Raw genomic sequence first — 24118 nt, 5'->3', positions numbered from 1 at the left:
CTTCAGGATCTTGTAATTATCTGTCATCAGAAGGCAGAGGAGTAGGATTTAATCTGGAAAAGTGTATCCAGGATGGAAAGTTTAAAAGTTTTGCTGCAGTAGGAGTGGTTAGGAGAGCAAGAAAAGGACCTGTCCACTTTGGAGTTAAAGGCTGGAGTGTAAGGCTTTTAGGTACATCCAGTCACCTGGAAGAACAGGCAATGAGGGGCAGAGGGTTCCAGTGCAGAAGAGTGGAGTTAGTTAGGTGATGCAGGAATGAATGCATTTGTGTCAGGCTGACTATATTATTTTCAAAATCTAATGATTCTGGGTATATAGGTAAGGGTGAAAGGGCATCCATATATGATTTCAAAGGGTCTTAGGAAGTGTGGTTTTTGAGGAAGGGTTTGAATTCTCACGAGAGCTAAGGGCAGACGTTCAGTCCATAGAGTCTGAACCTGCATTGTGAATTTGGTTAAGTGTTGTCTTAGGATCCCATTCATAAGTTCAATTTTTCTGGAGGACTGACATCTGCAAGGAATATGTAACTTCCAGGTAATTCCTGAGGAACTGCAAACCCCTTCTATGATCTGATAGGTGAAGGCTGTCCTGTTATCTGACTGCAGAGAAGAGGGTAGGCCAAATCTGGGAATTGTTTCTGTTAATTGTGGGAATTAGTTCCACCACCTTGGGAAAGGCATGGTTAAATGATTTATAAAAGCTCATCTGTTCTTGCTTCAAAGCAAAAACAACTCTGTCTTTCTTTATCTCTGCACAAGCTATCTCTTTTTGCTTGAAGTTTGAAAACAACTTCTTCCTGTATTTCTGCTGCCAGATAGGATGTGAGTCTGGGGACAAGGTTTCTTGTTCCAAGACAAAACATCCTTGAAAATTTAACTTTAACCACTGCCCTTGACCAAATCCAAAAATATATGATATGTAAGCAAGAGAAATAAAGCAGATGGATCCTCCCTGCATATGAGTTTTAGTGTCTGAGTCTTTCATTCCTGCAGCAGTTAACAGGATGTTAATTATAACATCAGCCTGCTCAGGGGTGATGGAAATGCTTCAACACATCCAGAAGAGATGTCTACAAAGACCAAGAGGTATTTAACTTCCTTACAGGTGGCACATGGGTAAAGTCTAGTTGCCAGCCTTGTCCTGGCTTAGAGCCTCTAAATTGGTGGGCTGTGAAAGAGAGAGGTGTAGAGTCTCCTTGGATATTAGTTTGTTGATTAATAGAGCAGCTTTTGAAAATTTCTTTTAAATGTTTTAGAGTTCATGGCAGTGTAGAGTTAGATAAGAGCTATGAAAGCAGCTTGTTCCTATGTGGTACTGGTTGTGCAGGGAAGTGAGAATGCCGTGGGTTTTTATTCAAGTAAAAGAATCTTTCTATCCTTCACAAACCACCCCTCAAATTGCTTTGCTCCTTCAAGGGGCAACTTTTAGGTTTCCTTGGGTGTGTAAGGGGGGAGGATATGGAAGAGCTAAAGAAAGGGTGTGATGGTGGAGTGGGAACCTGGGTGGGGTTGAGTTGACTGTGCTCTGGCTTCAGCATCAGCTTGGTTATTGCCAACAGATATGAGGGAATTCCATTTTTGGTGCCTTTTGCAGTGAATTAGAGGAGATTGGTTGGAAGTGATGCCAATTTGAGTGATTGTAGATGAGATTTTTTTCACGATGGAGGATCTGCCAGAAGTCAGGAATCCTCCCTCTGCTAGATGGGGGCATGTGAGTGTAGGATGTGATGTGCATGTTTGGAGTCATGGTGAATGTCTGTCTAGGCCATGCCACTGCCTCTGACCAGTGCTCTGGGGAGGGTTGTGGCTCAGCTTGTGAAGTTGTACTGGGGAGAGGGGACTTGACTCAACAAGCTCACTTAAGGTAACAACAGCATATCTGGCCTGAGTGGTGGTGCTAAGATTCATAGAACTGCCATGAACAAACCATGTATGAGTAGGATTAGGAAGACGGGAATCTAGAATATCAGGAAGGAGTTTGGCAAGGAGATCAAGCACTTCACCACAGTCACTTATGGAATTAGCATGAGGCCCTTCTGGGGGTGATTGGGTTCAGTGAGAAGGAGGTGGCAGGGTTGAGAGGACAGCAGTGAAGGGAGACTCCGGGGCTCTATAGAAGGGTTGAGAGGAGGACAGTGGTACAGGGACACTGTGGGGCTTTGTAGAAGGGTTGAGAGGAGGATAGTTTTTAGGGAGACTCTGGGGTTTTCTTTTGTAGAAGGGTTGCGTGAAGGGTTTGGTGGTGGGCAAAGGAGACAGATGCAGTGGCTTTGTGAGTTAAGAAAGGTGGTAAGGAATGAGGAAAAACATCAAGATGACTTATCAGAGATTGTTTACGGCTTTCTCGCACCAGAATGGAGGCAGCAATGAGAGTTTTGAGGCAAGTAGGCCAGCCAAACATTACAGGATCTAACTGCCTGGGGAAGAAACAATGAATTAATTATTGGGGCCATTGGTTGTGTTAGGATTCCTAGTGCATGTCCCTGTCGGGTATCAACATGGAGGGAGAAGGGCTCAGCTGAGATAGGGAAGGCTAGAGCAGCACAGTCAGTGAGGCTTCCTTAAGTTCATTGAAGATGGACTTGAGTGGTAGAGGGCAATGAGGGGCTCACACAGGTGCCAGGAGCAGCTTGGCAGACATTTAAATATAGGCCCAAAGTTTGGAATCCAGAGACAGAAAAAGTCAACTAGCCCTAAAAAAGAAATGAGATGAACCTTGGAATGTGAGAGGGGATGGTCCCTGATGAGTTGGATTCAAATTGTGGTTAGATGTTTATGTGATGGAGAGAGATGGAGTCCTAGAGAGGTTACTTCAGTTCTGAGACATTGGCCTTTGCTTGGGGAGATGCACTATTCCTTTTCCCTGAGAAAGGTAAGCAGAGTGAGAGTGTGAGTTATGGAGGTTAGTAAGGAGGGGCTGCAGAGGAGTGAGTCATCGACATATTGAAAGAGGGCATGGAGGGAATCTGGAGGTCAGAGAGGTCTGGGTGGAGAGCCTTTCCAAAAATGTGAGGACTGTCTCTAAAGCCCTGGGGAAGGACCATCCACATCAACTGTTGGGGTTTTAAGGGGTCCTCAGAGTCCATTCACAAAAGTGTCTGGGAAGTTTCTGCTAAGGATATAGGGAAGAAGCCTTCCTTAAGACCAGTTAAGGTGTAGTGTGTAGTGTGCCAGCATATGTGGGACAAGAGGCTGTGTGAATTGGTTAGTAAAACAATGATAGACTGTGTGTCTTCACTGATGGCTCAAGGTCCTGAAGCAGGATAGAAAGATAGAGAATCAATAGATGGATCTGGAACCTGGCAAGAAATCCATGTGGTTATCAATAACCCCCAAGATGGCAGCTGAAAGACACTCCCCAAGATTCTGACCCTCTGGAGAAGACTTCTCCAGAAGCCAGGAGAAGCCCCAACTATTCCCCAAGGACTTTTTCTCATTGGAATCTCCTGGGAGATTGATGGGAGAAATAAGCAATCAAAATGGTTAATAGCTGGAACTTCTCCCCTGCCATTAGCAAAGGGATGGGATAGTCAAGAGTTCAAAAAGGCAGACACCAGGCCTAAGTTCTCTCCCCTTGCTCTTGCCCATGGACTTCTGTCCTGCCCTCTGCACACTACTCTCACCATTTTTCCTCTGCCATGTGGCCGTGCAAGTAAATCTTGGGGCTTTATAATCTATATGGGAAACTGTAGTCTGTAAATCAGCCCACTTTATCACTTTTCAATCCCCTTCCTCTCTACCTGGGACCTCTGATCTGTTATTTTCTCCCATTTCTCTTCCCTCCCTACCTGAAAAAAATTACTGACCTAACTCACCCGATGTGCTCTTGAAATTCATTTCTGAGGCATAGCCAAGAACCTAAACAGAATCTAGTAACAGTCCTGTATGAGATAACAGCTCCCATTTGGCTTCTTCACTCCAGAAATTGGTGTTAAAGGGGAGGTGGTTGGGCACAAAAGCCCAGTAGCACAGAGTTTGTTAATAGTGGAGGTGCAGCAGTGCTCAGAAATGTATTCACCAAGTGCAATGAATGTCTCATGATGTTGGAGGAGGTTGTTGTTATGGGGGGAGGAGTGGGAAGATGGGGGTATATGGGGACCTCATATTTTTTTAATGTAATAACAAAATAAATAAAGACCAAAAAAAATGAAGCAAGCCACATGTAAAGGCTGTTGAGCAAAGGGGGTCATTTTGTGTAGCATGAAGTGTGTGAGGTTCACGTTTGTACTGGGGTGCTGCTGACACTGTCGGGGTCCACTCTTGGAAATAGGTGGCCAAATGATGCTGCTAATTCAAGCTCACCTGAAATGTGGGGGGTAATTTAATTGAAAACCTATCTAGTACTCAAACACATAACAAGGAAAGCCATTTTCTTTCAAATGGGCACAATTTAACTCCCAACATTTATATCTTTTCTGTATAAAAGGGAACCCAAACTTCTATTCGGGGCTCAGTTTTTATTAGGACAGGAGTCCACTCAGTCTGGCTGGTCAAAATAAATCAACTTCCTTCTCAGAGTTCTTGAGTCCTGACCTTCAATACTGCATAAACCTGACTTCTCTACAACATTTCTGGGGGCTTGTGCGGGATTGCGCTGAGAAGGTCCGAGGCGGCAACAGTTGTTTGTCCCTCCCAGACATCTCCAAGGAGGCCAGGAGGGCCCAGGCAAAACTCAGGCCTGGGTGCCCCTGGACACCCCATTTGAGTCCAGAAAGAGGTTGTGGTCTTTGCTGGAGCCCTTCCAGATGAACTGGAGACACCAGAGGGTTTGAGAGACCCTAGAACAAAGCAAGGAGCTCAGCACATCGGACTGGTAAGATCCCTGGGGGCATAGTGCAGGAAACGCCTAATTCTAAAATTAGGAGGGAGCCTGATCAACTCTCAAAGGGGAGGCCCTAGGACTCCTGAGAATACAGATGGAAGCCATCTCCTCTCCAGTTCTGAGGAAAGGAAAGGGGGGTGGTTGTATGCGTGTGCTTGTGGCAACTGAGTGAGATGCAGAAAATCATTTCTGTGGGGCAAGTGTGGAGTCCTGATCCGCGGTTCCATGGTGACCTCATATGATCAAGGATGATCTGGGGGGTCCCTGCAAAGGGACCCTCTTCCAAATCGGGAGCTTATACTGATCCACTATGTTTAAGAAGCGCCGAAAGCTCCCGCGAGGGACGTGTCTGGAAATGGACAAAGCATAAAGCTTGAATGACTGTTGTGCACTGTTGGCACAGGGTGGAAATGGGAAACACACACAGTAAAACCCCATTAGGCTGTATGATGAAAAACTTCCCCAGTGCATTCCATGAAGATGTGTACAGCATAAGGTTCCAGCCAGGAAAGCTTAGGATGCTTTGTGAATTAGAATGGCCGACTTTTGGGGTGGGCTGGCCCCAGGAGGGCACTTTGAATCCCTGGATCATACATAAAATCCACGATGCAATAACTGGAAATCCAGGGCATCCAGGCCAACTCCCCTACATCAATGCTTGGGAAAATGCTGTGAGCCAAAACCCACCGTGGTTAGGGAAGTGGGTGACTAAGGAAGCTAGAATTTGCTTAATACAGAAACTGAGGAATGCTGTCCCAGGGACCAGACCAAACAATCATCGTGCAAAGGGCCCAGAGAAAGTGTGCGCCATTTCCAGTGCCAATCCGCCTATTTTAGAAGGGTCATATGAACATGAATGTCTGCCGCCTTATGTGATGACTCCCACCCCGGCAGTACTAAGGAATGAAAATGAGCTAGTCTCCCTAAGCAGTGCCCCATTATCATCCACACAGAGAAGTGTGACGCCCACACCATCCCCACTTCCATTTTTATCGCCATCAGAGAGGGCACCTATACCATCCCCGCAGTTGCCTTTATCACCATCTGCACCTGAGAGCCCTACGCCATCCCCACAGCAGCTTTTACCATCTTCGCAGTGGTCTTTGGTACCTTACACAAGGGAAAATGCAGACAAGCTGCTTTTACAGCCAGTTGCCCCTGGCAACGCTGCTGCAGCTCTGCCCATCAGTCAGGAAGGAGATGCTGAGAGCCTTCGACTTCTACCATGGGGAGCCCTGGGGGGCAGAGGGAGCAGAGAGAAAGGCTGCCTTCCAGCTACCTTTCCATGAAGCCCAGACCCCAATTTTTTATGATGCAGGTGGCCAGGTTCAGCGGGGAAACTGGACATTCATCTATCAGCCCTTTACAACAACAGACCCCTTTAATTGGAAAAGCCAGACCCCACCATTCTTGGAGAAGCCTCAGGCCATGACAGACCTTTTCCAGTCCATCATACAGACCCACAAACCCACCTGGACTGATCGTAAACAACTTAGAATGACTTTACTGAACTTTGAAGAGAGAATGCCTGTCACTCAGGGAGCTGTAACCTGGCTTAGAGAGCACTCACCTGAGGGAACTTTGGACAGTGGTCAATATGTCCACCTGCAGTTCCCAGAGGAGGACTCCCTATGGGATCCAAATAGCGCCACTGGGCTCAACCAACTAGAAATGTTCCACAGGGTCTTAGTTGAAGGATTCAAGGTGGGGAGCCACAAGGCAGTGAGTATGGCAAAGACCAGTCAAATTCTACAGGCTCTGAATGAGAGTCCTGCTCAATTCTATGAGAGATTGTGTGAAGCATTTTGTGTGTACATGCCCTTTCACCCAGATGCTCCTGAGAGCCAAACAATGGTCAATGCAGCATTCGTTGCCCAATTACAGACTGATATCCAAAGAAAGATGCAGAAGTTGGATGGGTTTGCTGGAATGAATATCTCTTAGCTCATGGAAGTAGCTACTAAGGTCTATGTCAACCATGATGTAGAAACAAGGGAAGAAAATCAGAAAATAAGAAAAAAGGCAGAACTTCTGGCAGCGGCAATCATGGAAAAATCCATTCCTGTGTCAAGGAGAGTAACCTGGCAATCCCCAGCCCCAAGGAGAGGGAAAGGCCCACTTCTAGGGTAAAATCAGTGTGCACACTGCAAAGAGGATGGGCATTGGAAGCAAGAGTGTCCCAGCTGACCACTTCACCCAGCCTCTGCAGACAAAACATTAGCCAGAAATGCTAGTGGGGCATCACAACCCAAACACTGGGTCTGTAAAGGGTCAGGAAAAAAACCTACAGATCAGATCATTGGGCTGGCAGGAATGGAGGATTCTGATAGAGATTATTAGGACAGACTGGGCTCCTATTCTATCGGCCCACAGAGCCTATGTTTGGAGTCCAAATTGGAGGCTGCACCAAACATATGATGGTTGACACTGGGGCTCAGCATTCTGTAATGACCAAGCTAGTTGGGCCTCTATCAAAAAGACAAGCCACTATCGTAGGGGCAACTGGCAAAAGTGCCCAACAGCCCTTCCTTCAAGCCAGGACCTGCAACATTGGGGAGAGGAGGTCACTCACAAATTCCTTTATCTTCCAGAGTGCCCAGTGTCCCTCCTGGGTCAAGACCTGCTGTCTAAACTGCAGGCTCAAATTACCTTTGATGCCACAGGGCAATCCACACTGACACTGGGGCCACAGAACCCTCCAAAAATAGTGCTAACCCTTCCTTGCAGGAGGAATGAAGACTGTTTTGCCTCAGTGAGACTAGCCAATCCATGGCCATGCAGCTCCCCTTTGAAGATGTGCCTGAAGTATGGGCAGAGCATAACCCAATGGGGATGGCACATGACATTCCTCCAATTATTATTGAAATAAAGCCTATGGCCAGTCCAGTAAGCATAAGGCAATATCCAGTTCCATGCAAAGCGCAAGAAAGGGTCCAGCTAAATATTCAGAGATTGCTGAGTGAGGGCATATTGAAGCTGTGCCAGCCTCCCATGGAACATCCCACTCTTCCCAGTTAAAAAGGCTGATGGGGGATTACCACCCAGTCCAGGACTTACAAACAGTTAATTCAGCAGTAATAACCCTTCATTCTGTGGTTTCTAATCCATATACTCTCTTCAGCTTAATACCCTCTTCAGCAATCTATTTTTCATGCTTAGATCTTAAGGATGCCTTCTTCTGCATTCGGGTAGCACCCCGGAGCCAGCCAACTTTCACCTTCACATGGGAAGATCCAAACTCAGGTGAAAAGCAGCAGCTAACATGGGCATGATTACCTCAGGGACTTAAAAATGCACCCATTATTTTTGGACAAGCCTTGGCCAGTGATCTCAAATCCTTTAAAGCAGGAAGCCATAACTGTTTTCTCCCCCAATATGAAAATGACCTCATTCTCAGAAGTCCCACCTACTAAGACTGTGCTAGCAGAACCCATGATCTATTAAAGCAGCTACAGCAAAAAGGCTATCAGGTGTCTAAGAAAAAAGTCCAAATCTGCCTACCTGAGGTCAAATATCTAGGTTATAAAATAATGCAGGGGTGCCATGAATTGGGACTTGAAAGGAAGAAAGCAATCTGTAGTCTCCCTGAGCCCAATACCCACTGGAAGCTGTGAGAGTTCCTCAGGGCAGCTGAATTCTGCCGCGATTGGATCCCTGAGGGAGTATTTACTCCCCGGCAGGCACAGGTGTGGCTGGCAAGCCTGGCAGAATCCAAGGTTTGAGATCGGAAACCGTCTCCCTTGGAAGGCATCAGGGTCAAGGTGGCCAACGCCTCCCCTCAAGCCTTTTTCTGCCTTTTCTCCGCAGCCCGCCAACCCTGCTAGCAGCCCATTGATAAAAACCATCCCCCTAAATTTCACCTTTCCCTAGCAACTGCCAAGGGTAGCCAATCAGAGGCCTCTGGTGGCTGGGCCAATGAGCGGCTTACACGTCACCCGGTACCCTATAAAAGTGCGTGCGCTTCCGCAATAAAGCAGACCTGCGCCATCAGCCAGTCTCTGTGAGTATCCCTCGCGTCGGTCCTACCTGCTGCGAGGCCCTGCCGGCAGCGAGGCCCTCCGGCACTCGCCTTCAAGTGGCGCCTGAACAGGGACCACAGGGACCCTCGGCGATCCTCAGGTAGGACCCCCCACCCACATCATGGGCTCTGCGCTCTCTAGGCGACAAGCCCCGCAGGTACGGGTGCTTGCCGCGCTTCTAGACTGCCACCGCTGCCGGGTTTCTCTCCGGCAGCTCCAAAGATACTGGGACATACTAGTTCCCCTTAACCCATGGTTAGCAACCGCCAATTTGTGGGATCCCGATACTTATCGCATACTAATTGACCGGGTTACCACTACCATGGAAAGTGAAAGGAGAAGTTTTCCCCCCGGATTAATCCCCACGCTCCTTACCATAAAATCCTGTCTTCAAGGCGCAGCCCCACCAACAGCCGCCTACCAATTAGACAAGCAAGATCCTTCGTCCGATAACGATGAAGAAACCCCCCCCCCCCCCCCGTCCAAACATCCCTAGTTTTTCAACTTAATATCCTCTTAGACCAGCCCTCAGGCCACTCCACTGATGATTACCCTAAGGAAGGGAAAGTAGGGTTGAAAAAGGGGGAAAAACAGTTTGATCCGCCCCGCAAGAAAAACGAAGGTGCAGATTGCCAAGATGGCAAATCGCACCGCAAGAAAAGCGAAAGTGCAGATTGCCAAGATGGCGAATTTCTGCCTTCTCCTTCATCCTCAACCTAAGGGCCGTCCATATATCCGGAACTTCCTAAAATGAAACTTCCTGAAAAGAAGGGGGTGGCTACCTCTCCTCCGCCATCTTATGGAGCCGACGCTTCCCCATTTAATGCATTCAATCCCGCTCAAAATGGCTTTGGGACTGAAGTTCCCTACAAGAGCTCAAAAAACCCCGTTTTGCCCCAGGCAAGTCCTCTTTTTGCTCTATACAAGCAAACTACGCCCCTTTGGCCAGGCATTCCAACCACTAATGCCTATTTCCAAGCCATGTGCCAAGCCCGAGATTTCAACTGCAAACAATGGGGAAACCCGAGGGAAAATCTAGAAACAAACGGCACTGCCCATATACCCCGTGAACATGAACCGTACCCCACAACGGCCTCTCCCTTGATATCCTCATGAGCACGGAGACATTAAGCGCCTCTGTGAGGCCGTAAAGGAAGACGGACTTAACAGTCCATACGCCCAGCAATTATTGGAAAACTTAGCCATCAATTTAAATATTCCCTTAGATTGGAACCACCTAGCCAGAGCAGTACTGAACCCAGGACAATATGTCAATTGGAGAGCCCATTACCAAGATCAGTGCAAGCAACAAGCAGAAAGTAACAGACAGCGAGGTGTCCCCTTAAATCTAGAGTGCTTGCTAGGTACAGGTTTATACAATAATCCGGCGGTGTATACACAGGCGCCCCCAATGTACTTTGACCAAGTGAAAAATTGCTCCTTAAAGGCTTTTAAAAACTGTTCTGCCATAAAGGTTGAAAAATTTACTAAATTGCTTCAGGGGAAAAATGAAGACTTCTCTGCATTCGTATCGAGAGTGCAAGAAGCCTGCATCAGGAAAGTAGATAATCTGCAGGCTCAGGAAGCATTGGCTCGTGAATTAATACTAGAGGGGGCGAACACTGTGTGTAAGCAAGCCATAAACACTATGTGCACTGCCAAGATACACGACTGGATTATGCAATGTCGGGACTTAGACCAATCAACGCAAGTCTTAGCCACTACCCTCGCTAATAGTTTAGCTCAAGCCTTAGTCCTGAATAACCCTGGAAATTGTTTTAATTGTAGAGGATCAGGCCACTTTGCTAAGGAATGCCCCAAGAAAAAATTAGAGAACAAAATAAAACCACCCACTCCCTTTACTGGCAAGCTCGACAAAATCATTCTCCCCCTACAACGCTAAATGCCCTACTCATTCTTCTATTTTCTCTGATAACCCCCGGCACTGCAGATGTGGTCTGGGGTGCAGTCCGCCACCCTCCCGGATTCCTCTTTTTAACCCCTGAAAGTCCTAACTTCCTGAAACCATATACCACATCATGTAATCTATCCTTGCCCTGTGATCCCGAAACCAAAGTCCATTCTGTCCGGTTCAACCTCTCCCTTAGTGACATGACGCCCCCCATGGATGCATTACTTCTCATGCATCAGCAAAGGCATCTCATACACGAAATTAAAAGATACTTCTATCACCCAGGGTACAATGCCTCCACCTTCCCTTACACAAACTCCATCATATTCCGCAATATGACCATGGGAGACTTTAACACCCCGCGAGGAACCTTCTTCATGCTTAATGGCACTTGGCCACTCCCCACTCAAAATATTACTCAGCCCCTAGGAACACAAAAACCTGACTTACCGCTCTGTGACTTTCTTGGTAACTTCTCTACAAACCTAGAATCTGACTTCACTTGGCACCCGTGTCTAACCACCACCCACTCCACCGGTCACCTCTGGGTACATCCCGCCATCCACCCGTACAGGGCCCCTTCCCCCTCTGACGCAATCCTTAATACCCGCACTACTCCAACGCCCCACCGTACCATTTTTGCAGCCCTCCAGTATTGTGGCGATTACTCTTGTCTAGATCTGCGACACTTCCTCTGCTTTCCCAACTGCACCCTTTCAAATGACACATTTACCTATAATGATTATAAGATAGCCCACCTCAATGTCTCTAGTTTCATCCTTGGGAGTTCCAGCTTTCCCTGTGTAAAACCTCCTTTTGCCTTTTTTACGTGCCCCTCAGTTAACTTTACAGGTGATAATTCATCTCGCTGCAACATCTCCAACTGCTGGACCGCCGAACACCCCTATGCCTTCATTATACAACAGCCGAAATTACTGTGGGTTCCTGTCAACGTCTCCAATTGGGTGGGGCCCATCAACTACCAGTACGACACCACTAGCCTCACCCTACGATCGAAAAGAGACTTTGGACTTTCTGCCATAATAGCACTCATCTTCATCACCAGCCTTGCTGCCGCCACCACTGCCGCGATCTCATTAACTCAACAAACTCTTACCATTGCTACTATCAACAACCTCACACAAACTGTCGCCTCCGCCCTTCAGGAGCAGCAGCATATAAATCTTGTTACCCATCAGGCAATACTAAATCTGCAACAGCAAATAGACCTTCTCTCGGAAGAAACCTTCGCCCTATGGCAAATTGCTAGCACCCATTGTGATGGACGGTACCCCTTCTCAAGGTTTTGCATCACTCCAGTTCCAGTCGCCAATTCCTCGTGGTACGATCTTCGCAAATGGATCATCACCTCGTATAATACTAGCTTTTGGAACTTTACACGCAACCTGCAACAGGACATTAATAACATAGCAGACTTAAACCTTCCCACCTACTCCACTGGCATATTTGAAGACACCCTACAAAAATTAACCTCCTTGTTTTCCCCCTCCTCCTTAATCACGTATGGTGCCATAATTGTTGTACTATTGCTTATGTTCATTCTTTGGAAATGTATAATGCGTACTATCCAAGCTATACAAACAAAACAAAAGCTCATAGCCTTAGCCACCCTCGCCTTAAATAAAAAAAGAGGGGGAACTGAGGGAGTATTTACTCCCCGGCAGGCACAGGTGTGGCTGGCAAGCCTGGCAGAATCCAAGGTTTGAGATCAGAAACCGTCTCCCTTGGAAGGCATCAGGGTTGAGGTGGCCAACGCCTCCCCTCAAGCCTTTTTCTGCCTTTTCTCTGCTGCCCGCCAACCCTGCTAGCCGCCCATTGATAAAAACCATCCCCCTAAATTTCACCTTTCCCTAGCAACTGCCCAGGGTAGCCAATCAGAGGCCTCTGGTGGCTGGGCCAATGAGCGGCTTACACGTCACCCAGTACCCTATAAAAGTGCGTGCGCTTCCACAATAAAGCAGACCTGCGCCATCAGCCAGTCTCCGTGAGTATCCCTCGCGTCAGTCCTACCTGCTGCGAGGCCCTGCCGGCAGCGAGGCCCTCCGGCACTCGCCTTCAGATCCCCAATTTTGGGGCCCTCATGCGCCCTTTATATGAAGCCACAAAGGGGGGAAATCATGATCCCCTGCTCTGGGAAAGCCCACAGAAAAATATTTTCACTGCTCTCAAACAAGCTCTAATGGAAGCACAAAGCCTCAGACTTCCAGACCTCACTAAGCCATTCTACCTCTATTTCACAACTGCCAAAGCATCGCAGTAGGAGTACTTACTCAATACCTTGGTTCCTGGCAAAGACCTGTAGCGTATCTATCCAAACAACTGGACACTGTAGCCCAGGGATGGCCCTCATGTTTGCAAGTCATAGCAGCTGCAGCCATGCTTACAGTAGAAGCTAAAATTAACTCTTGGGCAGCCTATAGTTGTCCAGGTTCTGCATGCAGTAATCACGATCTTAGAAGCCAAAGGAACACATTGGCTTACTGACAGCTACCTGGTTAAATGTCAAACCCTACTATGTAAAAATCCATCCATCCAGCTGGAACTTGTAACCCTAATTCAAGCCACCCTGCTACCCATGGAGCCAGGAGTTCCAGCCCATAACTGCCTGGAAACATTGCAAGAAGTATATTCCAGCTGACCAGACCCCCAAGACCAGCCACTGGCAAATCCTGACATGGAATTCTTCACAAATGGGAGTAGCTTTATGCAGGGCAGCAATTGGTGAGCAGGATATGCTGTAGTAACTTCTGAGACTACAGTACAGTTGCAACGCCTCCCAGATAACACATCAGCACAGAAGGCTGAACTCAAGCCCTGCAACTTGCAGCTGGAGCCAAAGTTAACATCTACACACATGCCAAATAAGCCTTTCTTACCCTGCATGTGCATGGAGACTTATACAAACAAAAGGGACTTATTAACTCAGGAGGGAAGAGCATTAAATATGGCACACAGATTCTGGAGCTACTAGAAGAAGTTTGGGAGCCTGTCAAAGTAGCTGTAATGCGCTGTAAGGGACACCAGACAAGCCACAACCCCATTGCCCATGGAAATCATAGGGTGGAGGCTGAAGTAAAAAGAGTGCCACGGGAAGGATCCATATCTGAAAACCTGGCTACTGATCTCATTTCTCAACCTCTTAATTATCAGAACCTCCAGTATACACTGCCTGCTCTCATCCTGCAGCCTCTGAGTCACCAAGAGTCACAATATACTCTAGCTGAGAGAGAGTGGATACTCTCTGAGGGTGGGACACAAGAAGAAAATGAATGGTGGACATTGCTTGATCAGAGAATATTTGTGCCACAAATATTAGCAGCAACTGTAGTTCAAGACTACCATGAAAACACACACTTGGGAAAAACCCATCTTAAGGAAGTGTGAGAAAGATTCTTCTACATTGCAAGACTAGTGGCTATCACCCATGCTGTTTGCCAATGGTGTGTGACATGTGCAAAGAATAACCCTCATCAGGGGCCCACAGGAGCCCCAGGAGTCCAGAGAATTGGCAGTATGCCTCTTGAAGATCTAGTAGTTGATTTCACTGAGATGCCACCATCCGGAGGCTATAAATATCTCCGAGACCTTGTTTGCACGTTTTCTGGTTGTTTGGAAGCCTTTCTCACTCGAACAGAGAAAGCTGAAGAAGTAGCTAAGGTTCTCCTCAGGGAAATCATTCCTCACTATGGGCTACCACTCTCGATTGGCTCTGACAATGGACGTGCCTTCGTCTCCGAAGTCACTCAAAAGATAGCAAAGGCACTGCGCATCCAATGGAAACTGCACACCACTTACCATCCTCAGAGCTCAGGAAAGGTAGAGCAAATGAACCGTACAATAAAGACTTATATTGCCAAGATTTGCCAAGAAACTGGGCTAACATGGGTGCAAGTACTTCCAAGTGCTCTCGTACAAGTTCCAGCCAGCCCAAGCTGAAAACTAAGCCTAACCCTTTATGAAATTCTCTTTGGGAGGCCCCTTCCCTTAATCAGGAATATAGAAGGGGATCTCGGAGAAAGAGGAAACTTATCAATAGTTCAGCAGATGATCAGCTTTGGAAAAACCCTACATAACCTGCATCACTGGGTGCAAGAAAGAGCCCCCATTAGCTTAAGCAGCTCTGTACACCCGTACAAGCCAGAAGATGCAGTCTGGGTCAAGGACTGGAAGTCAGCTCCACTAACTCCTCGATGGCAAGGACCCTATCTTGTCATTTTATCCACCCTCACTGCAGTTAAAGTAGCTGAAATCACCCCGTGGATACACCATTGGCGAGTCAAGCGAGCTGCCCCAGAGTACTGGACCTGTATTCCAGATGACCACAGCCTGACCAAACTCATCTTGTGAAAAAAGGGCACACCAAGCCCTGCTCCAGTCACACCCCAGAAGCTGACTGATCCACGCATGGCTGAAGATTGAGGACAGAACACCAAGCCCTGCTCCAGTCACACCCAGAAGCTGACTGGTCCACACATGGCTGAAGATTGAGGACGGAACACCGAGCTCTGCTCCAATCACACCCTGGAAACTGATTGGTCTATGTGCAGTCAAAGAATAGGAATCTGGTTTAATCCATTACAATGCCCCTTTGGCTATTTTTCCTACTTCTAGCCCTGACCCTCCCCTGATCCCAGGTTGACACCACAGAGTGTGAGCCATGTATTCAAAAGGTGCATACAGGGGCCCATGTCAAAACCACATTAATATAGTCATTACACCTGCAAGGGCCAGATAACCACCTGTCAGTTTCAGGGAATCTCCTATAGTGTCTGTAATGCATCTGGCCAAATAACCTGCTATGACCCTAATCCCCCAACAGTCTCCCATAAATGGGAAATAAGAGTGCTTGATCAAAATGGGGAGCTACTTTCCTCCACCCCAGTCACTAGCCAGAACCAACGAGTGTCCCTCCTATTTGATGCATGTCAAGTTATAGACTCTGGGATACCATAGAACACAGATTATGGAGGGCTCAGCTGGGAGCAGATGTATACTCATATTAAGTATATATGCATTCCAGAAATAAAAAGTGCAGCCCAAGGTGGGGGGGGGGGGGACTTTTGGTGCAAATACATAGGTGCATACTACTGTCCCTACTGGACCTATGTCACCTGGGCCACCTGGAACACAGACACAGCTAAACAAACAGCTATTCTCATCAAGGGTTTGGCCCCGGCTAACTGTCCATGTGGTCAATGTAAACCCTTAAGCCTCACCATCCTTAAACCTAAATCCTGGCAGACTCAGCGAGTCCAAATGGGCCTCCACATTGATGGTAAAGGAATAGACCCAGGAGCCTACATCTGGATTGGGTATTGGGAATACCCACTCACAAGCAAAACCCATTGTGTTCCACTCCTTCTATGAAGAAATGGAAATGCCCTTTTCCATCCCACAAGCAACAAGAAACCTCTTTATAAGCCTGGCTGAAGTGGTAGGGGCAGCCTTAAATGTCTCCTCATGCTACATATTGTGGAGTTACTAATATGGGAGACCAATGGCCCTGGGAAACCAGGGAATACAATTACAGCCAACCATATAATGCAACTGGCCTCCCAGCTGTCCCCCAAGATAGAATGTGGCCCTTGCATACTTCTGTCATAGGAAAATATTGTGCTTCAAGGGCCTGCCTAAGCTCCTCTGTGTCTGTTGGAAACCTAACATGCACAGGGGGAAAATTCCAAAATTATACCACAAATACAACAGAGCTTTGGGGAACATGGAATGAATCTGACCTCGTTCTCATAAATGATACTTTCCCCAAATTAATCACGGTGTGGAACTCCACCACCAAGGGCCCCTTTACTGCCCCAAATGGTTTGTACTGGATTTGTGGGAAGGTTGCATTCTGAGAACTTCTGCGAATCTGGTGTGGTACTTGTATGCTAGGTACAATAAAACTCTCCTTCTTCCTCATTCCCTTAACAGAAGGGAAGAGCTAAGCCAGCCAGTATATCAAAACATAAGAGAAAAAAGGGCTGCCATTACCTGGGGAGGTGAAGATGGCCTCCTGAGCATATAATCCAATACTAGGGGCCAGCAACTTAGGCAGAGGATGGCATGTGGGGTTATCAAACCTCTATCTATATGCTAAACCAAATCACCAGCTTACAAGCTGTGGTAGAGATAATAACTAATGAAACTGCCCATGCACTAAATTTACTAGTCCAACAGTAAACTAAATTCAGAAATGCTATCTATCAAAACCGTCTTGCCCTAGACTATCTCTTGGCAGCTGAAGGGGGAGTTTGTGGAAAATTCAATCTATCTAACTGTTGCCTTGAATTAGACAGCACTGGAAATGTTATTGATTAAATTTCAAGCAAAATGGTTGTTTAAATTTCAAGCAAAATGGTAAAAATTGCTCATGTCCCAGTGCAAACCTGGAATGGTTGGAATTTCAATAATCCCTTGGAAGCTGGCAGTCAATAGTAAACAATTTCAAGCTTCTACTGGGAATAATTGCCTTCCTCATAGGAGCATGCACCATCCTTCCTTGCCTCCTCCCTTTCATCATAAACAGAATGTGCATCCTAATAACTGGTATAGTAAAAAGGCAGACAGCTGCCCATCTCATGGCTCTATATACATACCAATCAGTCCAGAGGCACTCTGACAATAGTGATGCCGATGCTTAATAACTTAAGCTTGGCCTCAAAGGGGGGAATATAATATAGCTCATGCATAAATTCACAATTGTTTCCAAGTGTACCTAGTCTCTAGAAATCCAAATAAGTAATATAGGCCCTACAGTCTTTGAATGTTCAGAAAGGATGTAAGACTGAATGTGTATTCAAGGTTGCATCCAGATGGAATGTGGAGGATATGCTAATTCAAGCTCACCTGAAGTGTGGGGGATATGCTAATTCAAGCTGACCTGAAATGTGGGGGATATGCTAATTAAAGCTCACCTGAAATGTGGGGGGTACTTTAATGGAAAACCTATCTAGTACTCAAACACTTAACTAACAAGGAAAGTCATTTACTTTCAAAAGGCACCATTTAACTCCCAACCCTTATATCTTTTCTATATAAAAGGGAACCCAAAATTCTATTCAGGGCTCAGTTTTTATTAGGACAGGAGTCTGCTGAGTCCAGCTGGTCAAAATAAATCAACGTCCTTCTCTGAGTTGTCGTGTCCTGGCCTTCAATACCACGTACACCCGACTTCTCTACAACAATGCCAGTTACCTTACTGCTAGTTTCATGATGGCACTTCACAGTCTACATTTTCTTCCTTCACACTACATTCTCCTAGTATTTTTTTACCCAATATTGAAGGCTCTTTTTCTTTATGATTAAAAACAGTAATATATGCTCACTGTACAAAATTAAAGCAGTATAGAAGGAGATAAGGCAGAAAGTAAAAACTCCCCCTCTGTAAAGGCACTTGTTCACCTCTCAAGGGAGGGTCACTGTTAAACCAGACTGTACAGCTTCCCACACATATGCAGGGGATCGTGGGATGAGCAGGTGAGATGGGGGACTCTAGAACTGATGTGGGCTATGGGTGGGAGGCTCTTCATCTCTTTGTGGATAACCTAAGCTGTCTGTGACTTGTGGGTGTGGGACAGTAAGAGGCTGCAGGCCTGCTCTTGCTGACCATGGCAATGACTTCAGTTCCAGGAAACAGTTTAGCAATGCAAACTCTATAAACTTTAAATATTCAAGGCAAATGCAAGCCAAATATGCTAAAAAAAGCTTGTATAAGGTCCATGCTAAAAGCTTACCTAGGATGTGGACAATATATGCTAATTCAAGCCTATTGAGCACTGAAACAAAGAACAATTTGACCTTTCCTCTCTGTAGAAAAGGAACTCAAAACTCTTGTTCAGGGATTGTGTTTGAAAAAGAAAGCTCCCGAGTCTGGCCATCTGTCCATAAACCATTTTTTCCTTCTCAAAAAAAAAAATTTTTTTTATCAGAAAAAAAAAAAGACCCTGTAGAGCACTGAGGGAGGGGATGCTGAGGAATGTTTTTGATAAAGGAGGGAGTTTCATGACCATCATCACAGGGGTGGTGTGCTGCAACTGAAGGAGAATTAGTTCCCAGACCTGGGGGCTCACTTCTGCCCACAGTACAGGAGGAATGTTAGGAAGGTTAGAGGGGATGGGGAGTGGATAAGAGGAGAAGGAAGTTGGTTTGAGAGGATGGGAGAGTGAGTGTGGTCATGGTTAATTATAAAGAGTTTGTAAGAGCTTCTTCCAAACTGAAGCATTTAAATGGCTAGTTTTAAGAAGCCATTATTAAATAGAAACCTAAATTGATATTCATGGCAAGAGGTATCATCGCAGTGAAACTTTTCTGGAAGTCACCTCACTGTGCATATTCAAAAAGTTACCTTGATTCCCCTGGGAATCTTCAGTTTTCATTTAAAAGAATGGAAAAAGTAGTTTTTCCTCTATTGCTAAAGTAAAATAGCTGCTAATTAATGTCTTCTTGGTAAAAGTGTAAAAGTAAAAAGCAGAGTACTAAGTAGTCTGGTGTTGGGTGGGCTCTCCTGGCCAAGGCAGGGTGGATACTCCTCAGCCTCAATGTGACCCTAGACTCAGGTTTTTGGCAACAAATGTTAGAGAAATGGCACTCATGGGGACGTGGAGCCTGATGATTCCAGGTGGGAAATTCATTGGGAAGCTCTCCCAATGGAGGGGGTCTGAAGAACAGACTTCAGCACACACACACCCTGAAAAGAGACTTTAGCCTGCCCCTGGAGGGTGGTGGGTATGACCTATCAATAGGCAGGAAACCAAGTACAGCCTGTGGCCAAATGTCCAGGGTGAGTGAGCTATGAGGTCTTGGAATACTGGAGGGGTGGGTGGTGCCTGCACCCAGAGAGGGTGAAGGCCCTTGTCTGTTCCACTCTGTTTAATAGTGGGAGGAAATGGGCTGCTCCTAGCCCTAGGCTGTAGCTCAATAGGTTAGGGCTGGAGGCTGCCTTCTTTGATTTCTGTCTCAGGGAGTTGAGTGTCTATGAACTGTTAATCTTTGCAAACCTTGTGAGGGGGAACCTCTAACCAATGATTTCTACCTTCACCCAGTGCTTGCCCTTCTGAAGTTCTGTCTTGCTTAGGACCCTTATGACTAGATACTGATATGTAGGAGCTTCCCTTTAACTTGCTCCATTTCTTCTTGCAAGGTAATAACCCTGTTGTTTGCAACTGCAAGCTCCCCTGTCAGTTTAGTGTTGGATTCTTCTAAAGCTTCCCCTTTTGTCTGAAGGTTGTTTACAGTGCTATTCAAGAGCATGTGAAGCTCCTCTACCTAGTTGTTGTTCTGATTCAGAGTTGTAGGAATCTGACCATCACCTCCATGCCTACACTGTTGCTCCCATCCTCAAGATACATTGAAACACTTGAAACTCCACCTGGGAGTCCAAACCTTCTCCTTTCACACAGAAACAGGCATCCGCATCATTAAGAAGGATGAGTAATTATACCTCCTTCTCCCACCATGAAGTCATGGGGCTCATAGGACTCAGGAGAAGCTCCTTTTTATTGATCACAGCTCAGCTCATTCATACACTCTGAGAGTTTCTTTTGCTTTGATCCAAATGAAGTCAGGCTCTTCCTCTGTCTCCTGGAGTCTTCAAACCTGGGAGACGTTTAACACCTGTTTTCTGTGAGGCTTCTGGAACAAGCCTTCCTACACTTCTAGAGGTCCCAGAAGGGTACGTTTTGTCCAAGAAAATTTTTCTTTTCTTTCAAGTCATGTTCCAGGCAGTGCTCCATCACCAGGAAGAACTGCTGGAGATGAGCATGGTCAAATGCAGACCCTCCCCAGGTCCAGGGCTGGGTCAGGCCAGCCCTTGCTGCCCAGCTGGGCCCTTTGTTCTAGTGGACACATTCAGCAGCCATCAGGGAATCAGCATGCTGCTTCCTGCTTTCCTTTATAGCTCTTCACAACTCTCCAGGCCTGCACTGGTGTCAGGGGTCTCAGTCAATCTTGGCCCTTCCTCTGCATCTGTGACCTGGCTAGGGGTGTCAGGGATGCAGGGGTGTCAGGGGATGTGGGTGCTGCCACCTTCCTCCTGGACTGTGTATCTCCCAGGCACAGCCGCTTTCTCTCTTCCTCCTCTTCAAAGACCCTCCCACTACAGCCCCAGCCTGGCACTCTGGCCCCTGATAGCAGCTAATTTGTCTTGTTGTTCTTTTGAGTTACATTTATTCATGATATTAGCCCTATGGCATTTGTGATTCCAAATATTTCCGTCCATTCTGAAGATTGTCTTTTAACTAATGCTAAACCCATTTGATGCACAAAAGCTTTAAAAGAGTGAGCCAAATACCTGTGCAAGAGCCCACATGGGGAGCCAATGCCCACTCAGTGAACCGAGTGCCTGCACAGCAACGTTGAGTGCCTGTGTGGTGAGCCAGTACCCACGCAAGTGAGTCACACAATAAGATGATGATGCAACAAAAGAGAGACTAAGGGAGCATCAAGGCAAGGAGCAACAGAAACCAGGAACTGATGTGGCACAATTGACAGGGAACCTCTCTCTACATCAGATGTTCCCAGGACTGAATCCCAATGAATCCTTAAGGAGAAAAATGAGAAGAGAAGACCAAAAGAGAAATAGATACAGAAGATCACAGAGCAAATGGACAGACAGTAAAAAAGTAGGGTGGGGTAATGAGGGAGGAGAAGGAGGAGGGGGAGGGGGAAGGAAAAAAGAAGGGATGCTGGATTTTTTTCAGTTACCTTTTCTGCATTATTTGTGATGATCATTGTTCTATTAATGTAACAAAATACTTTCATCAAATGATCCTTATTTTGAACCGCCCTTGCATGGCATGTACCATTAGGTGGAAACTCAGAATGCCAGAAAGCACAATTAACAACAGAAATTGTAGACAGATAGACAGATAGATGTATACACACACAAACATGCTTCCTTCCATCTGAAAGACTTCCTCAAAAATTATTTGTAATTCAGTACTGACAACAATGAATTCGATCCTTTTTTGTTTATCTAAAACAGAGGTTCTTAAACAATTTTTTCCACAGACCCCTTTGCCAGTCAGTGGAAAACCATGGACCCCTAACTAAGCTTACAGTATCCTGTGTATTATTTAATAAATATACCACACCTGCACGAACACACCCCCACGAGAATTTTTTCTTTTTAATTCAAATTCATGGACCCCTTGTTAAGAACCCCTTATCTATGAGATCCTTTACAGTATAATTTTAACAATATTGATTTTCTAATCCATGAGCAAGGTCTTCCCCTCCATATCTTTAGGTCTGCTTTTATTTCCATTTGTAATCTGCTCGAGTTGTCAGGGTAAAGATTTTCATCCTTTCATTAAATTTATTTCAAAATATTCTGTTCTAATTTTAACTGAAGCTTTTAAAATATTAGAATAATTTTTAATTTACAAAATAGTTGATGAAATAGTACAGGCAGTTACAGTTATCCTTCCTCTAGTTTCCCCTGTAGTTACTACATAAACAAGCATTGTAATTTGTTACAACTAAGAAAGAATGCTTAGATTATTATAATTGTTGAAGCTATAGATTTTATTTGGATTTCACCAGTTTTTCCATAAAAGTCCTTTTCTTTTTCTGTTCCAAGATTCAACACAAGAAACCATATGGTGTTAGAAAAGGATTTTACTATATTTGTAACTATTGATAAATATTTATATGTGGAGGATTTTGAAAATGTCATATTCTCATTGTCATCACTAGTATATAGTAATAGAATTAATATTTTTGTACTAACCTTACATCCTGTGGCCTTGATAAATCCATTTCTTTATTCTGATAACTTTGACATTTTTTTTATGGTTTTCTAACATATACAATCATGCTGGTTGCAAATAATGGCAGTTTTACTTCTTTTACTATGTATAAGTCTTGCATTTCATTTCTTGCCTACTTGCACTGCTTAGGATGTCCAGAAAAAGGTCAAATAAATATGGTGTGAGTGGACCTCTTTAACTCCTTGATCTTAAGAAAAAAGCATTTAACATTTCATCATTGACTATAATGTTAGCTTAGACTTTCATTGATGCCTGGAAGCACGTAGAGGAAACTGCTTTCTATTCCTCATTCGCTGAGAGATTTTGTTTTGAAAAGTGTTGCATTTGTCAAGTGCTTTTCTGCATCTGCAGTAATGGTGACATGGTGTTTGTGCTTTATTCTATTTAATTTGGAGAAGAGAGATGAGTTGCAGATAAACCTCCTTTGTGTTCCCAGCTCATCCAGTTTGGCATGATCTATAATACTCTTTATGTACTTTTGCATTTGGTTTGCTCCCTCACATTTGGTTTGGATTTTTAAGCCCAGGACCATGTGGCACAGTGTTCTCTACTTCTCTTTCCTTGTGATGTCTTTCTCTGGTTTTGAATGGGGGTAATGATGGATTCGTACATGACTTGGAAATTGTTCCTCCTTTAATATGTGAGAGGCGTTGGGTAGAAATGATACTATTTCTTCGTTATGTGTTTGTTACAATTTAGCAATGAGACCTTCATGGCACGGAGTTTTCTTTATAGGAAGGTTTTCAATTACTAATTCAATTTCTACAATTAATAAAGGCCTGAACAAAATTTTCTGTTTCTTTTTTGCAATTTGTGATTTTCAAGGAAATTCTTCATCTATTGTTATGTTCCTTTGTCCTTTCACTTTCTAAGGAGTCTGTATAGATAGCCTTTCTTTCATTCCTGATATTGATAATTTGTGGCTTTTTTTATCTTGATCAGTCTAGCCACAGGTGTATAAAATATATTGGTATTTTCCCATCAGACAAGATTTGTTTCATTCTTGTTCTCTATGTTCTATCTTATTGATTTTTGGTCTTATCTTTATTATTTCCCTCCTCCTCTTTTCTTTGGACAACTGTAGAAATCACCTCTTTTGTTATCCTCATCTCAGCTACCATAAATCCTTGGCATATCTGTTCTCCAGCATGTGAAAAAATGTTATTTCTTATATTTTTGTGAATTTTAAGTTCTTTAGGGCAGGTTGCTGTTTCTACATCATGATCAAAGCACAATTCCAAACTGAGTTTCTAATTCAATTTGTGATATTTTTAACTTCTGAGAAGTATATTATGTTTTTTCACAAAACAGCTGGGTCATTTTTAGTTTCCCATGTTCTGCAGGAATTTTCAAGCTAAGCATTTTCTTTTTTACACAAAATAATTTGGGTTATGTTATACTCTACAACTCATAATCTCAATATTGAAGTTCTATGAGGCTCTCTTTATGAACTTTTATTTCTGATTCTTGATCATGTGGACTTTTTTTCTATTTCATTTATATATTTCTTGCTATAAATTGCACTTATTCCTTGTGAAATCATGGAAAATCTTTGACACATAGGTTAAATATGGAATTCT

General features: G+C 45.1%; 1 pseudogene; it reads right to left on the bottom strand.

Moving 5' to 3' along the window:
- Positions 1 to 20616, bottom strand: part of LOC101418303 (protein RUFY3 pseudogene) — a 29599-nt pseudogene extending 8983 nt beyond the window's left edge.
- Between the last annotated feature and the right edge of the window lie 3502 nt (positions 20617 to 24118).

The sequence above is a fragment of the Dasypus novemcinctus genome, chromosome 22 (assembly GCF_030445035.2).
Source record: "Dasypus novemcinctus isolate mDasNov1 chromosome 22, mDasNov1.1.hap2, whole genome shotgun sequence".
Taxonomy (NCBI): Eukaryota; Metazoa; Chordata; class Mammalia; order Cingulata; family Dasypodidae; genus Dasypus; species Dasypus novemcinctus.
This window is presented reverse-complemented; position numbering and strand designations above follow the sequence as displayed.